At 35.9% G+C, this 15,902-nt stretch overlaps 1 protein-coding gene across 6 annotated transcripts in view; it reads right to left on the reverse strand.

The window, feature by feature from the left end:
- The window catches only part of DLGAP1 (DLG associated protein 1), a 407,231-nt gene that overhangs the window by 243,930 nt on the left and 147,399 nt on the right, over positions 1 to 15,902 (reverse strand). The gene's annotated exons all lie outside the window — the stretch shown is intronic.

The following is a 15,902-nucleotide window of genomic DNA, read 5'->3' on the forward strand; positions in this document are numbered from 1 at the left end:
CAAAGACATGTTACCAAGGAACAAATGCTCTAGTTAAGAATTGCCACCTAAATTGTATTGAAAGGAACATTTAAAGTAACCTTACTTATTTCATCCTTAAAAGTTAGACTCCAAACAATTTGCTCTGTTACCATATGTTAGTATGATCCACCTATCAAAGTCATTAAACAAGGCACTTCTTACAAAAACAGAAGTTGCATGCTTACTGAGGAAAAAAAAGTTATAAGCCAAACGGTTAATAAGTCAAGAAGTTTTCTTTTCTTGTTTTTAATTTTCCTGCCTGTCCCGAGTGTTCTTTGTTCCCAGTCTACAGCAGCATAGTATAACTCCCCCAACGCTATTTTCATTGACTGTATGTTCCAAATTATGTTTTTCCAATGCATAGTAATTTGAAGTTGCAAAGTAACATTATTAATTAGTAATTATCCATCTTAGAAGTTATTTATCTAATACTTTCATGATTGATTAACCACGACGTAAGTTTTACTGTGAAGTGTAAACTAAGTAGTTGTGCTTTGAAAAAGCTCCCTGATCATTCTTATAAAGCAAGACAGTCTTTGCTCATATAAACTTTCTTGCTTATTAACCTGTATGACACACGCACAAACATCCTTGCTTTGTACGATTCAGTGACACTGAATTTTATTAGTCCCTTTAGGTAGAACCACTGTAAAGAAACCAATTTAAGAAGCAAAATAAAAGTCAGTGAACAATGGTAGAACTCAAGGAATACATCTGATACTTCAATCGACGGATTTTCTCAGAAACCTGCAATGTATAAAGATTGTATGCATTCAATCAAGAATTGATTGAGTCTACAAAACATCTCCCCAAAATCAAAAGTTATTATAAAATAATCTTTAAAATATTTGTGACTTTTGAAAGAACACTGATAAAATAACAGTAATAATTTACTCAGAATTTATATTTACATTTGTTAGAAGGCTTTACCCTGCCAATATATGTTATCAAACTGTCCAACTAATTCCTTAAAGACAATCAAAGAGAATCATTAATTGCGTGAAACAGTTAAAAGTAGATTCTTCAGTGGAAATGGAGCAGGCAAACAATAAAAGTCATGTACTTAATCCTAATCTAACAGAAAGTCAGTATGAAAAGGATCTGTGTGATTCTTACTCCTCATTCACTCTATCCACTGTAGTTATCCAGTAATTATTTTCACCTGATTTTTTTTTTTTTTAATAAACACATTCTATAACTATGCATTTAATTTAGGACTTGAGAAAAGGCCTAAATATAGCAGCAGGCATGTTGTCTGGTTGCACGTTGCAGAAGTGTGACATTTGGTATCCAAACTGAGATAATATGGAAAATAGGAAGGAGAGAATGGATTAGAAAGGATTAGGCACTGCAATTTAAGTAGGACACTATACATAATATACCTGCATATGTTACAGGTTTAAATTATGTAGTACATGTAAATCCTTTCCCCCTGCATTTCTGCAGTTAGGAGTTTACAAAAAATAATCTGATTTTGAGTTGTTCTTAAAAAATAGATACAAACAAAAAAAAAAATAGCAAGATAAAAATGAAAAAGCAGGATGATTTTACCTATGCAGAAATGATTATTTTGAGATGGTTGGTCTAGAGTTATAGTAGTTACTAAGTGTGGACACCAACTGTTGAGGTGTTCTGGTTTTAGGCCAAAATTATAAATTGTTCTGTATTGAGTATCGATACATGACAGGTTTAGTATGTTACCACACACGTTTTGCCCTATAATGGAAACAGAAAAAGCACTGGTAAGAAAAATCCCACTTTAAAAATAATAATAATGAAATCCTAACTCTACAGAACTAATTTTCCAAGACACATGTAAATTGCTCCCTAACAATGATAAAATACTTTGTATGAATATTCTCTTTTTCTAGTTTGAAAGTCCAGGAAAAAAAGAAATCTGCTAAGTGCAAGCAGAGTGAACTTCACAGCCCTGCCCAGCCTCCTCCAGATCCATCTCAAGTCCTGTTAAGCACTGAGGTCCCACTTCAGCTATAATTTGAATAATACATCCTGTCAAGCTATGCAATTTTCAGAACAAATCATACAACACATATCTGGTAGTAATATTTCCTGCTGGAAAACTTAGTGGTTTGTAAATTCAGTTACACAGTTATTATGAAAAATACATGTAACAGTTTTTTCAGTCTGAGATAACAGTAATTTAAAAGGTGAAATTATGAATTATGTCATTTTAACAATTAGAAGAGGGATGATTACAAACAACCAGAAGAACACACTCTGCCTTGTAGGTTCTTTGGCCTGCTAATATTCTCTGTTAAGAAACAGCTCATTGCAATTTTGAAAACTGTTGGACTTGCACTTCTGTCCAGTAAGTTGTATTTTATGAAGAAGGATATTTAAAAAATAGCTGGTAGTCTTTCTCCCCACCCTGAATTCCAGCTCTTCCATTATAACTACATTTTCTCTTGCTAAACAGGAAATGTAGGTTTCCATTTAAAGACTGTTTTCTTGTATAAAAAGATGACTCTGAATTCTGTTATGTAACAGACTGAAGCAACAGCAAATGCTCTGGTCTTCTGCAAACCCATTTCTCCTGTTCCTATAATCCAGGCCAGGATACCTTCCTGATGCAGGTAGGATAAATTTCATAACCCAATCAATCCTTTTCTAGGGGAATCATCATCCCTACTGGGATGAAGTGAAAAGTGAGTAGCGAAAAGCATCTGCTGCTAGACACAAGAAGTTCAAGAAGATTCTCCTGTGAACAGAAAGAGCCGGAGTGACTGCTAGCACTTAGTCCATACTCCTCAACTCGTGAAAAGGCAGGAGGACAAAAAGGAGAAAGAATGCAGATCAGGTAAATATTTTAGAGACTTTCAGGTGAAGGGGAAAGTACATAAATAAAATGCCTACTAAACACTTTCCTGTCCTCAAAAGCAGAAAAAAACAAACATTGGAGAGATACCTCATTGGAGAAACCCCCTGTTGTTTAAACTACAGTGACATGAAAGAAGACATTTTAAGAATATTTTCTAGATGTTGACATCTAATGTCACAAACCAGGGTTCACAAATGTACATCAGATACTAGAATACAAGTCTTCTAGTACTTCACACAGACAAAAAAATGTTTTGAGAAATATGAATATTGAAAAAATGAATACATTCCTAATAAAATTTCTATTCTAAAGAACATCTAGGGTGTAATACATAAATGCTGCAGGTGTGTTTTTGTTTCTTTTTTAAATTGTGTTTTGAGAACAACCAAAGGGAATGAAAGACAGATTTCTTTTACCAAGCAGGACCACTTCCAGGTAATTTCTCATGCTGTTGTATTTCTTTATTCATTCAAGAATACATGGATGACAAAATTATACACTGTAACTGGAAAGCCACAGAGAGCCAGAAATAAGTTCTGGGCTTAAGTAAATGTTCTCCTTTCAGCTGCTCAAGAAAAAAAGAAGGTCTATTATTAAATAACAGTGATTTAAAAGATTTCCAGTGGGATTACTTTTTTTAAAAATCAGTCACCTAGCCTAGCTCCAGCTTTTTGCAAGTGGTTCCTGTAGAGCCACAGAGAGCGAGAGAGGCACACCTGGGGTAGGGGAGGGTAACCCATCCTCATCACTTAGGGATTTGATCAAGAGCATTCTTTGCTGGTGATTTTCCCACTGCCTAAAGACAAGACCCTAGACTACCATCTTGGACTGAAACAGTAATTCGGACTGGTCACCTTGGGTGAGGTGTACTCATCCAGAGCACGCTAACACCACCTGTGAGAAGCATTTGAGAATGAGAATTGGGAATGGAAAGTAAAATAATAAATTTATTAGACAGCATCCGTAACACGACAAAAGAAACTCGTCACTGATATTAAACAGTCATTTCACAATTGGTGGAATAGGTAATACTGTTATATTTTACAAAAAAATAATACATTTATAGGAAAAGGTAAACATGATATGCATTGAAGAAAAATATTTATAGATGTGATTATTATATTCCCATCAATGACAATCTCTGGGTAGCTGTACATAATTTAAATTGCCAAATAACTCTGTGCTATGCTAAGCAATAACATTCATCAAGTACATTGCTGATTTTTCTAGCCCAATTTAACACTCACTCACGCTTAGATAAATAGATCATCCTTGGCTGACCAGTGGATGATAGTTTCTGTGCTAACAACCTTCCCAGTGAGTACACACCTCTGCCAGCCTTTACATTATACTCCCAAGCAGAAGTTCAGCTATCAGAGTTGATAACATTGGTGCTGACACAAACTATTTGTGGGTTAAGTGACGATGGCAGGTGAAAATTAATGGTGCTCTGCAATAGATTTATTTCCCAGAGAATCCCACTCACTGTAGAGCAATCCCTCTTTAGCTTTATCAAATAAAAGACTTACTCAACCGTGAACCCACAGTAACAGCATGGGAGTCAATCGTGGCAACAGAAATCAGCCATAGCAAAACCACTGTATTAGCTGGGTGTTCTCAAACACCTGGATTTAAGGCATTAATGGTAATAATCAAAGCCTGCTGGTGGCCCACTAAATTCTCCCTGTTCCCTAGAGAGTAACCAGTGAAAATCCAAGTTCATTGCCCAGAGGTGTTTCAAACACTGTAGACTTGCATCTTCCCTGACAACAAAGACACACTGGTCACCCAAGCACCGGATACATCATCCCCAACAAAACTGCCTTCCTGAGACAGACCTGCCCTCTAAAATTGCCATAAACAGTACATCTCCTCTTGGAGATCCCTTCACTTTCAGGACCCTCAGATCATTACTCACACTATAGGAATAATGTGTGTTAGGATATCAAGTGCTATCATGAAGAACAGAAAAGTATAATTAACAGATTAAATAGGTTCTGCACAGAAATAATGCCATATTTTCCTAGCTGTAAAGAGGTAGATTTTTTTTTTTATGAGTAAAAAAGAAACATATATCAATATAGCTAGAGAGATTTTTGGATCTAAGTAATATTTATTTAGACTGGGATATGAAAGGCCCAGCTTTCAAAGATTTGAGGGGAGCCAGGAGGTTTACCAAAAACTTCAGGCACGCTGTTGGAAAAATTAAGAGAATTCATATAAGTTTAATCAGGATTTGCCATACTAATGTTTGCTATATAAATAATTCAAGTTTGAAAAATATGCCACAAATTTGCATTCTGTTTCCCTGAAAGAAGACAACATAGCATTTGAACCTCGTACATCTTCCCTTGTTGTAGTACTGCTGTAGCTATGGCTAAGACCATAAGCTAATAATATGCATTTAGAAGGATAACCAAAACTAGTAATATTTCAAAATCATTTTTTTTCCTCCTTTTGCACAGAGTTCCAACTCCCCATGGAAGGCATTTAATTTTGTGAAGTTATGAAAGAACGCTATATTGCATGTCTGCAAAAAACAAAGCATTAAATTTATTCAAGATTTCTTCAAAGAATATAAATAGGTTTTAATTTCTCAAACAGACATGAAATGAACACAGTCAGATAGACTGTCTAGCAGTACAAACTACCAGTAACTATGACACAAATTATTCCAACAACCGTTTTCAATCATTCTACCCAAGAAGGATCTCTGATGAAGAACCACAACATAATTATATTTTGCATACAATTACCAAATCAAATGGAACTGCATTGGAGACAAAACAGCTGTAACACAGGAAAACAGTGATCAACTGATTCAATAAACTGCATTTGTCATTCTCAATTTGTTTCACCACTTGGATTTTAATTACAAATCAAGCACCTAATCTAAGATTAAACCAGATAAATTCCCTTTATGCCAGGTATGTGTTTCCAGAAAATAAGCAATCTAACATTTTAGAAAAAGAAAGAAAAAGGTTTTCTTCTAGTTCAACATAATGGGTCAGTCACCCAGGTAAGCAGTTCCTGTGCTGGCACAATACACAGTGGAATTCTCTGGTGTGGTGCACAGGGGGAATGTCCTGACCCGGAGAAAACTCACGGGGAGCCAAGAGAGCCTCCATGAGCCTGCAGCTTGCATTAGAGCAGTTGATGGGACCTGCGTGGGCCAGGAGTACCAGTGGCCAGGCCCCCTTACATGTACAAAAGAAGCCCTTAGGGTGCACCAGTGACCATGAGTGCTGCCAACAAGAAGAGCAAACAAGACAGCACATCAGCAAGGGCATGGTGGGGCAGTTTGTGTGGAAGGGTGTGCAGGAGGGGTGCTGAAGCCCTGCCAGCTTGACCAAGGAGAAGTGTATCCACCTGGCAGAGAGCCGTGGCCTCTCTGAGCTCTGCACCCCCAATGGTTGACACAGGTGCCCAAAGTGAGTTCTGGTGAGAATACACTGCCAGTGTCAGGCTGTGGGCTGTTCCCAGCTCTTGTGCCAGTATGGGACAGCAGCAATGAGCATACCTGTGGGAAGTGTGTCCAGACAGAGGAACTCCTCCACTTAGTGATGGAGCTCTGGGAGGAGGAGAGTAGGTTTAGGAGTACTGGGGAGAGTGAGTGAGTGAGAGATAAACTACTAGAATTGCCTTCCCTGAGACACTGCCAACAGGCAGACAGGAAGCATGGTAATGGAGGATTCCCTGTCTCTCTCCTCCTGCCTGAACAAAGCGACTTAAGGGACTGGGGGAAGTGGCAACAAGTTATTGCTCGGTGCAGCAGGTTCATCTACTTTGTGACTACCCCAGCTGCTCACATGCCTGTGAGTAATAATAGGCTCTGCAAGTGGAACCAAACGATGACGACAGCATTGGTTTGTCTAGGATGGAGGTGCCACCAAGGTTAAGTCAGCTTATTTAAAAAGACATGTAGATGAGGCACTTTAGGGACATGGTTTAGTGGTGGACTCAGCAGCGTCAGGTTAACAGTTGGACTCAATGATCTTAAAGGACTTTTCTAACCTAAATGATACTACAATTCTGTTATTATTTTGTATAAATATGAGGAAGCCACTGAGAAAATAAATACAATCAAAACAAAATAGCCATACAGAGCTGTATGTGAGAGCTACATAATGTAAGAGGCATCTGATTTAGAATTTAAGAGCTAAAAATATTGGCATTATTGCATTTTTATTGTTCCTTGACTGCTAACCATTTACTCAGATAATACATGCTACAAGCACACAATGTTTCCATAATATCATATGCAGTAAAGTTTAGCAATTGAAAATAAAAATCTACCATGTAATTGATGGCTACAATAGTCAGGCAATGCAGGATGAATAAATTATTGTAGTAAATATCAGGATAGAGCATTTTGTTTTCTCAGATACTCAAGCTACTGCTATCTCAACAAGAGATCAATTCATTACCCAGTCTCAAGGTATTAATTTGTCTAACCCAAAACTAGATGGTCTGTCAAATAAGGTGATTTCTGAAACTATGTCATGTCGTATGGGGTTCTGTCATGCTTTTCCTACAGTACGTGCTTTGCTTACTGTAGCTCTAAGACACAAGTCATGATAAGTCTTGTCATGATATTTTAAGAAAACTGACTGGTGTCACCAACTATTAAAGAGCCAAAGCCAGAACAGAAATCTTGCTGCAGGACAAAGTTCATTCTTGTTACAAATTTCCACTGAAAACCAGAATGATTTGACAACAGTTCAATAGCATCTGCATGGAGCTCACTTATTTCTGGTGAATTAAAATAGCTGCATCTCCTATAAAGTTGCTTAGATGTGCCTAGATTGCTCCTGATCATAAACCTAAGAAGCCCTATAGTTATTTAAAGTAATATTTCAACCCAGTGGTGCTATTTTGCTTTTGGACAAATTCCACATCACAGATGAAAGAAAATATGTTTGGACCTTATTGGTCCAATTAGTACCTCCTGGGACAGCTAGGTTACCTCATATCCTTGAATACACTTTCTGAGTTACATTCTCAAATCAGAGAAAGAAAAAATTACATTTATTTGATATTTTTTACAAAATGCTTTAGGAAGTTAGATATACATGTATGTATAAACACACATATATGTAATGTAAAGAAATGTGGTATAATAATTACACAACTTATTCTGCGCAAGCATTTCTTAGACTCATTTGGCCAAAGCAATGAGTGAACTTAGTTTATCATAAAGCAGCACAACTCAGTTTTTGCTGTGTTCAAAACCTAATTTTAACAAGGTCTTTCCATCAGGAAGCATTGCGCTGTCCAGACCAGAGGGCATCTTCATGCAGTGCTTTGAAGCTAAAATTTCAACAGCCTTACAGGAAAGCACAGGAGCAATTTAATGTATATCATTTGAATAGCTGCATTATAAAGCTACTGAAGTTAATAAGGATATATATGGCTTTTTAGTTCACATTACATTATTAATTGCTCACTTACAGAAACAAAAAATCCCAAACTGCTAACATCTGCCCTTTCATTTTCTCAATCACCAACATAATCAACTGCATGGACATTGGGCACCTTCAACTCAAGTACCTGTCTGCACTGTCTTGATCTTGAAAATATAATAGATTTTAAAATTAGCTTACACTTAATTCTTTTTCCAGCACTGGACAACACAATAGCTGCTTTTTAGCTTTAAAACACAGCAGTTGTCATCAACAATTTGTCTGAAATACATACTGCTTCATCTCCTTGTTGGAGTTGATAGACCACATGGAACATCTACATGATAATGATGAAAAATGCAGCAATCAGTATAACTTTTATTCTGATAATGATATATAGTTCATAAAGATGACAAATAGCTTTCATATACTGATACAGCCCCAAGAACCTAATATTATAACCTTGTCACAATGATGTCTTGGGTAAACAGATTTCCAAAATATCTATGATATATCAACCAGTACAAAACCACTTATTTCTCTTTGTACTTTATATTCAACTCAATTCACTTTTATACAAATTATAATAATTTATACCCAGAGTCTTCAACACACAGCTGAGATATGCCCATTTTGTTATGCAACAAAAGATAACTTAAAAAACCTGTTGAGTGGGACATACAAGTTTTAATTTCATTGTGTTAACAGCCATGAACACTATTAGTTTTCCTCATTAACTGTTTCCATGTTGTTAATTTGTGCATTCTTAAAAAAAAAGCAACAAAACAAAACAAACAACCTCAATGTTCTAGATTACTGCGCTATATTTAGTAGCTATCAGGCAGAATTTGAATTTCCAGAGCCTCGCAAAATTCAGCTTTGTGTGTAAGCCAAACCCAGGACAGAATCCAGCTCCTGATTCAAGGGGTATAGTGATTGTCCCCTCCCATAGGTGAGCTTTAGTTTTTTTCCCTGTGACCATCCAGTTTCAGATGCATATCTCTGAAAAGTAAGCTGAGGAAATTGGCTTGCAAATAGTATTTGTACTGATTACAGGTCTGGTTTACAGGATCTTTTATTAGCTTAGCCATGCAGACCCTAAGTAGTGAAGTGTAACAAAGAAAGAAAATAGATAATTTCTACAGTAGGGGCCGTAGTGTCCAGAGACAACAAAATTAATGATTGTACTGGTGCACAACTGGATGCTTAATACATCTATGTAACCCCTATCTCAATGTAACTCTCACACAGACAAAAGCAAGGCAACCAGACTCACTCACTTAAGATCAAAGTTTTCCTGGTGAGAGACAATGGTTTGAAGTGAATTCTTTACATAGACAATATTACATAAAACCAAGAAAAGCTTAGTTAATAAAACTGTCTAGCCATATTTCAGGACCTCCTCTGGTCAACACACTCAGATCACAGAGGAGGTCCTGAGACATGACTCACTGTTTATGCTTCGGCTATCAAATCAGCTCCTGAAAAACTAAGAGAAACAAGCTGTTGCTCAGCGGCTCCATGCCATCTATATACATCTCCTTGTCTTTAAGTCTTTTTCCTAAAAGCAGCAGCAGAATGGAGGTGAAATAGCAACCTACTGTAACATGAGTGAATCACAGACATCTTAAACAGATGGGGTATAAGTACTTCAACAGTTATCTCAAGTAGCTCCTATTAGGTCAGAACATTTTTTTGTTGTTCTCAGGTACAAATAAGCAAACACAGACTCTGAACAAAAGAAGCCACTGGAACAGTTTGACCTGCTGTGCAACATATCAAAGATCATCTACACAGCACTCCAAGCCCCATTTGTGAATCAAAAGCAGCACACTGCTTTTAGCTTTACTGCATTTCTAGAAGAGCCCAAGAGATCTTGATGAATTTAATGAGTACACTTCAAGGATGTCTGAGCACCTAATTCCCTAAATTGCTTCAGCAATCTTAGCCTTAATTCCAAATGAAATCTTGTAAGTTACAAGAATCCACAACACTGATTTGTAAATTGTTTCAATGTGTAGTTACTTCTGCTTAAAAACACACAATTTGCCTGCATTTCTAGGTATAACTTCCATGTACTGGATCTCTTTTTTTTTTTGTCATCACTTGTGAGTCTCAGAAGTTCAGTACTTTGTTGCCTTCCACAGTGAGAAAATTGTTTTCCAACACCCCCCACCCCCAAACACTGATCCAAACTGGCCAGGTTTCTTTAGTCTCACTTGAACCTATCCTGTGCTGTCTCCCAAAGTCTCTCCAGTTTTCAACAACTTTCTAAAATGTGAGTAACTTAATAATGTCCTGGAGTGGCCATATTTGGAAAAGAAAGCTGTAAGCCCAACTAGTGGACCTGGCACCTGCAGAATCCTGTTGCGCTGTAAACATACCATGCTCTCAAATAATTTTCAGAATTTTCTCCCAGTCCTTGAAATCTTCCCTATTTCCAGGATTTTCAAAATATGAATTTTAGTTGTTGAAAGAACTTCCTAGTGAGCTCATTAGATGGGCAAATTATTTCATTGTACTGATTTTATAACACTGAAATATTTCTTCCCACTTTTGAAATAACAACAGTACGATGAGTATTTGCAGGAAGTTTCTAGCCTACTTAGACTTCAATGTGCTCAGATAAATTCATGCTTTAAGAGCAAAGGCAATTTAGAAAGCTTCAATAATATACATGATTATACTTTTTCTTCTTGATGAATGGTAATTTGTTAAACTGTTTTCCCTGGCTTTTTTTCCTTTGATCTTGAAAACAGTCACTGCATCCAACCATGACTGTGGTCTCTCTTGAGCATTCAAGTCCTGAATACCAGAATTCCTTGGTATGTCCCCACTGTGACCCACTGCTATTCTGCTCCTTCACCAATACATTAGCCATGTACTTTTTAAACTGTGCCTGCAGCATGTAGAAAGAATCAAGAAGAGCTGACAGGAAAGGGCAACAAACCAAAACATAAGTAGAAATTATACAATAGAAATAAAACAGATTGCAGAAACAGTTTAAAGTAATAACCATATGGCAGAAAGAGTTTCATATAGAGTAAGGCTTCCGGAAGAATATAATTTTGTATTACCCAATGAGTTGGAAGAGGTTGCTAATGTACCTTCACCAGACTTTCACTATCCTATAAGGACAAATGTATTTTTCTATTTTGCACGGCGCAGGTTCCATCTCAGCAACAGTGAACTTAAAAGAGCACCCATATCAGATTTTTATGATGTTACTGCTTTAGTTGTTATAAAGAGATAAAAATATGAAGATAGACCATATAAGGACAGATGTGCTTCCTCTACTCTTTCCAGTGTTAGGATAAATGTGGGCCCCTTATTCCACGAAACCATCAGGAGATGGTATCATTGTGCCTATGTCTGCTTATTATGTGCAGTGCAAACATAAGAAAGACATCTCTCCCTGCATTAGCAGCCTAAAACCAATGCCAGTTCCATAGATCAGTTTGTTTTTAAAATACGTGAATTATTTCAGGGATATGATTTTATATCATAGGAATAAATAGGATTTCCCACTGTGCTCAGTTTGAATTTTTTTGCTTGAAGATAATGATGGGAATACAAGAAATACTCCCTTTCTCAGAGTTAATGGTGTTACTACTTTTGTCCTGCCATGCAACCTTCTTACATGCATTCAGTTCCAGTAGTGTGCACTTACAGGAATTGCCACACTGGGTGAATTCAAAGACCCATTGAGCCACTGTCATAAACAATGGTGGCAATAGGTGCCTAAACAAAAGTATAAAAAAACCTAAGAAAGTTGAATAATTCTGGTATTTCCTGAGCTACAGATGACTTCTTCTTAGGCTTGAGAGACCTTATAAGAGTGTTACCTATTTCTAATATTAATGTCCCCTGTCCTCAGGGCTCCCACTCAACAGTCATGCACTCACAGGCAAGTTTATTTTGGCTGTGAATTTCACTATAAGAAAAGAAAGTCACAAGAAATGTCATTTTAAAATTAAACAACCATTTAGCATTCCCATTTAACTAGGATCAATTTAAATAGTAAGAAAAGGTGTAATAAGTAACAAGGGACTAGATGCTAAGTATTTAGCATCACCTCCTTACCTATCTTCTACAACCTCATACTTACCAAGGCAAAGGGAGGTCGGCTGGGAAGCACCCTTCGGGTTACTAGCTCTCTCTTTTCCTGAGACTGTTTCTGAGTTTACCAACCTGTTTACTCTCTTAGTTAAATAAAATTAAATGAAAAAAAAACCACCCCACAACATAATGATTTAAAAATTGAATAGAAGATTCTGTTTCGGTACCTTAAAATACTTTATACAATATCATAAATAGGCACATTTCGTTACTACTTTCTGATAAAATCTAGTAGGTGTAATGTAATTATGCTTTAAAGACAGTGTAATAAAATAATTGATCTGAAGTTTACAAAATTTCTCTCTTTTTACAGAAGAGAACACCTGTAGAACTTCTGTAGGAAACAGCCTTCTGGCACTCTAGGACAATTTCCTTCACCAATTTCACATCTTCCACAAAACCAACCAACCAACCAAAAAAAAAAATAAAAAAAATCAGTCTGGATAGTGAAGGAAGAAGGACCACATCTTCTTTTAGAATGCAGCCAATAAATATCTGGATTATATCAACTGTCAAAACATAGATCAAAGGTACATTCTGAAATAAATTTTGATACAAAATTGATTGTAGCTGTGAGGAATTATCTGTTTCTGCTAGATGTGATGAAGTGATTTTTTGTTTTAGACTGATAGAGGAAAAAAGGATGGCCTTAGCTGTACTGAACATCAACCTTCCTGTTTATTTTGTTCTTTTTTGCTCCCAGTTACATATCCCTTACATATTCAAGTCATGTAAGCAAATTCATCACTATTTTTTTTTTTACTCAAAGATAAGCTTCTACAGTTTCTAGCTATTAATGATTGTTTCCTTATTTATCAGTAGAAAAGAAACTTTTGATACAGTATTTTACTCCAGATCTCAGTACCGCTCTCTGCAGTTTTTGATCTTTTGTCCACCTACATACTACAACTCCATTTTCCCTTAGCCTGCACAGATGGTGACTTTTCAGAGTTATAACATTACTGTTGTCACTACGGCATTCAAATCTAAGGAATGTTCCGGAGTAATTTCAGCATCCAAACTCATCCCAAAACATTATGGATATTCCCTGGACTTCCAATTTGCCACTGGATGTAAAAATGCATTTAGCTCTTAACATCTCATCAGGTTGATGCTGACATATTGTTGCTTGAAAGAGTTATCCCTATCTTTTATTTTGATCTTGGTTTCCCATAAGTAGAGAAAGAAGTAGAATATATAAAATATATTTTTATTTGAAACTTCTTTTATTTTTATCTAAAAGACAATTCACCTGTCTATTTCACTGCCATTTTAGTTTCTTTTTGCTATTTATAGGTTTTGTATACCCAATCAAGGAATTAGCATTTAAACTCTAACATAAACTCTTGCCTTTCAAAAAAGTTTAAAAAGCCCCAAGCAAGTCATGATTAGTTTTCAATTAGCACCTGAAAGCTGTTTTCTTTTTATATTTGATTACACTACCTTTGTCTCTTCTAAGCTTTTGTGTCTTTTCAGTGTACCTGAGGCAATACTTTTAATTTTTCTCATTACAGTTACCTTCACCCCAGCATTATTAGTAAAATACCTTACACTTCCTCTTGTACTGCATCAAAGATCATTGTATCTTTTAACTGATAATTTGTGTCTTGTGTTCTTTCTCTCTAAGGAACAATATTTTGAAGAGCCTGAGACTGCTGCCTAATTAGACCACACAAAAGCATTCACCATCGTATTTCCCTATCCTATTTCTCCACTAAGACAGGGAGACCACAAGCTTTAAATTTCTTTCATTCTCCCTGCAGAGAATTAATTATATTCCTTTTGTTTGGTCTCATTGAAGTTCAGTTTCTTCTGTATCCCTAACACATTTCATATAGATTCTCCTTATCTGACTTTTTCAAAGTGTAGTAATCTTCTTCCTGATGATAAATATGTCTTGATTTAATGACATATTGGAGTTCCATCTGCATGTCCCTTAAACAAAATTCACAACACATACATTCCTTACGAAAACAAATGGACCGTGCCCTGTTCTTTCTAACAAAGTGTATCATTAATCAAAATACCTTCCTCAGTAACATAATGTTTTCTTTTGTATTCTTCATTAAGAGATTCCTTATGGCCCTACTTCGCATTTTTGCATCAAGCAAAAAGTCCCCTTTTCAGGAAGGGCAATAAACTAATAGGAAGTCTAACAGAAATGGTGTTCTTTCATTTTGTCCATTCAAATTATTTTAAAAAGTATGATTTTTTGTGTAGTTCTAACAGTGAATTTACAATTAAAAAAAACAAAACACCTCCTTCTGCATCGTTCAATACAATCCTCTATATGAAAGAATTCCCTGACACCTCTTCTCCCAATACTCAGTGAAAAAAGTCTCTATTTTGCCTGCGAGTGGCGGTGCCTTTGCTTCTTGTGAGTAAGCACAGGGTTGCTCTATTAGGACTGTCTGTGTCGGTATATATATACAAATACCCTATTCAAAACTTTAAGTACCCTATCCAAAACTGGGTAGATCAACTCAATAGGGGGACTCTATAAAATGTCCTAAGAAGGGTCAAATTTAATGATATAATTACATCACAAATTTACTTCTTAGCCATTAAGAAAGGAAACCACCAATACCCAGGTGAACTTTGAGTAAAATTAGAGGCAAAAAATTATACATGAGATTGTTGTTGGAAAGAATCTCTTGTGATATGTGTGAACTAGCAACATGCATTTTGGTATTTCCTAAATTGTTCAGAGATGACTGCCCAGCCTTAACAGCATTCTTACTACATCATTCTTAATTTCTTTGACTCTTCTAAAAGACACATCCCCAGATCCAGGTGCATAAAACAGCCAAAGTTAAGTGCAGCTGTAAGAAACTGAATGCTGGGAATGCTGGATATAGTTGTTTTACCCAAACCACAAAGAACTGAGGGGATAGATTTTTTTGAGAATGAAAGAACACAATAATTGAAATAAACGTATGTAAGTGATAGATAAATATATTACTGTGAAAAAGAAACACATTCTAGTTCCAAGTCCTATTCTGCAAAGAAAACGCACCACTTTTTTTAATGTGCATGTACCTTGGATATATATACTTACAATGTATAAGGATATATATGTATGCTATATAAGTAATATATGGATTCATGTATAAATATATATATGTTACATATAATACATCACCATAGATACAGTTTTATGGCTATGGAAATGTTGAAGCAGCATTGGCATTTTCTCCTCTGCTAGTATGTTTTCTAAAATAAAAAGCAATTGTTATTGCTGGATAATTACATAACATCCTTATTGTAAGAAATTAAATTTTTGAGTTATCCATGGATATATTTTACATAAAAGAGAAAACAATTAATAAGGATCACTCTTGAGTAATACAAAGATTATTCCAGAGATGTAAAACATTTAACTCAATATCTTAAACTTATGCACAGGGAAATTTACAAGTTCAAATCAAGTACCATACCTAACTAATCCTGATATACTAATTTTATAATGAACATATTAATTTAACATTATAACTAAATTGCTTGTTAGTGAACTATAAAGA

This window comes from Pezoporus flaviventris, unplaced genomic scaffold (genome assembly GCF_033815535.1).
Source record: "Pezoporus flaviventris isolate CSIRO_AGI_PZ_B2104156 unplaced genomic scaffold, CSIRO_AGI_Pfla_v1 ptg000007l, whole genome shotgun sequence".
Lineage (NCBI taxonomy): Eukaryota > Metazoa > Chordata > Aves > Psittaciformes > Psittacidae > Pezoporus > Pezoporus flaviventris.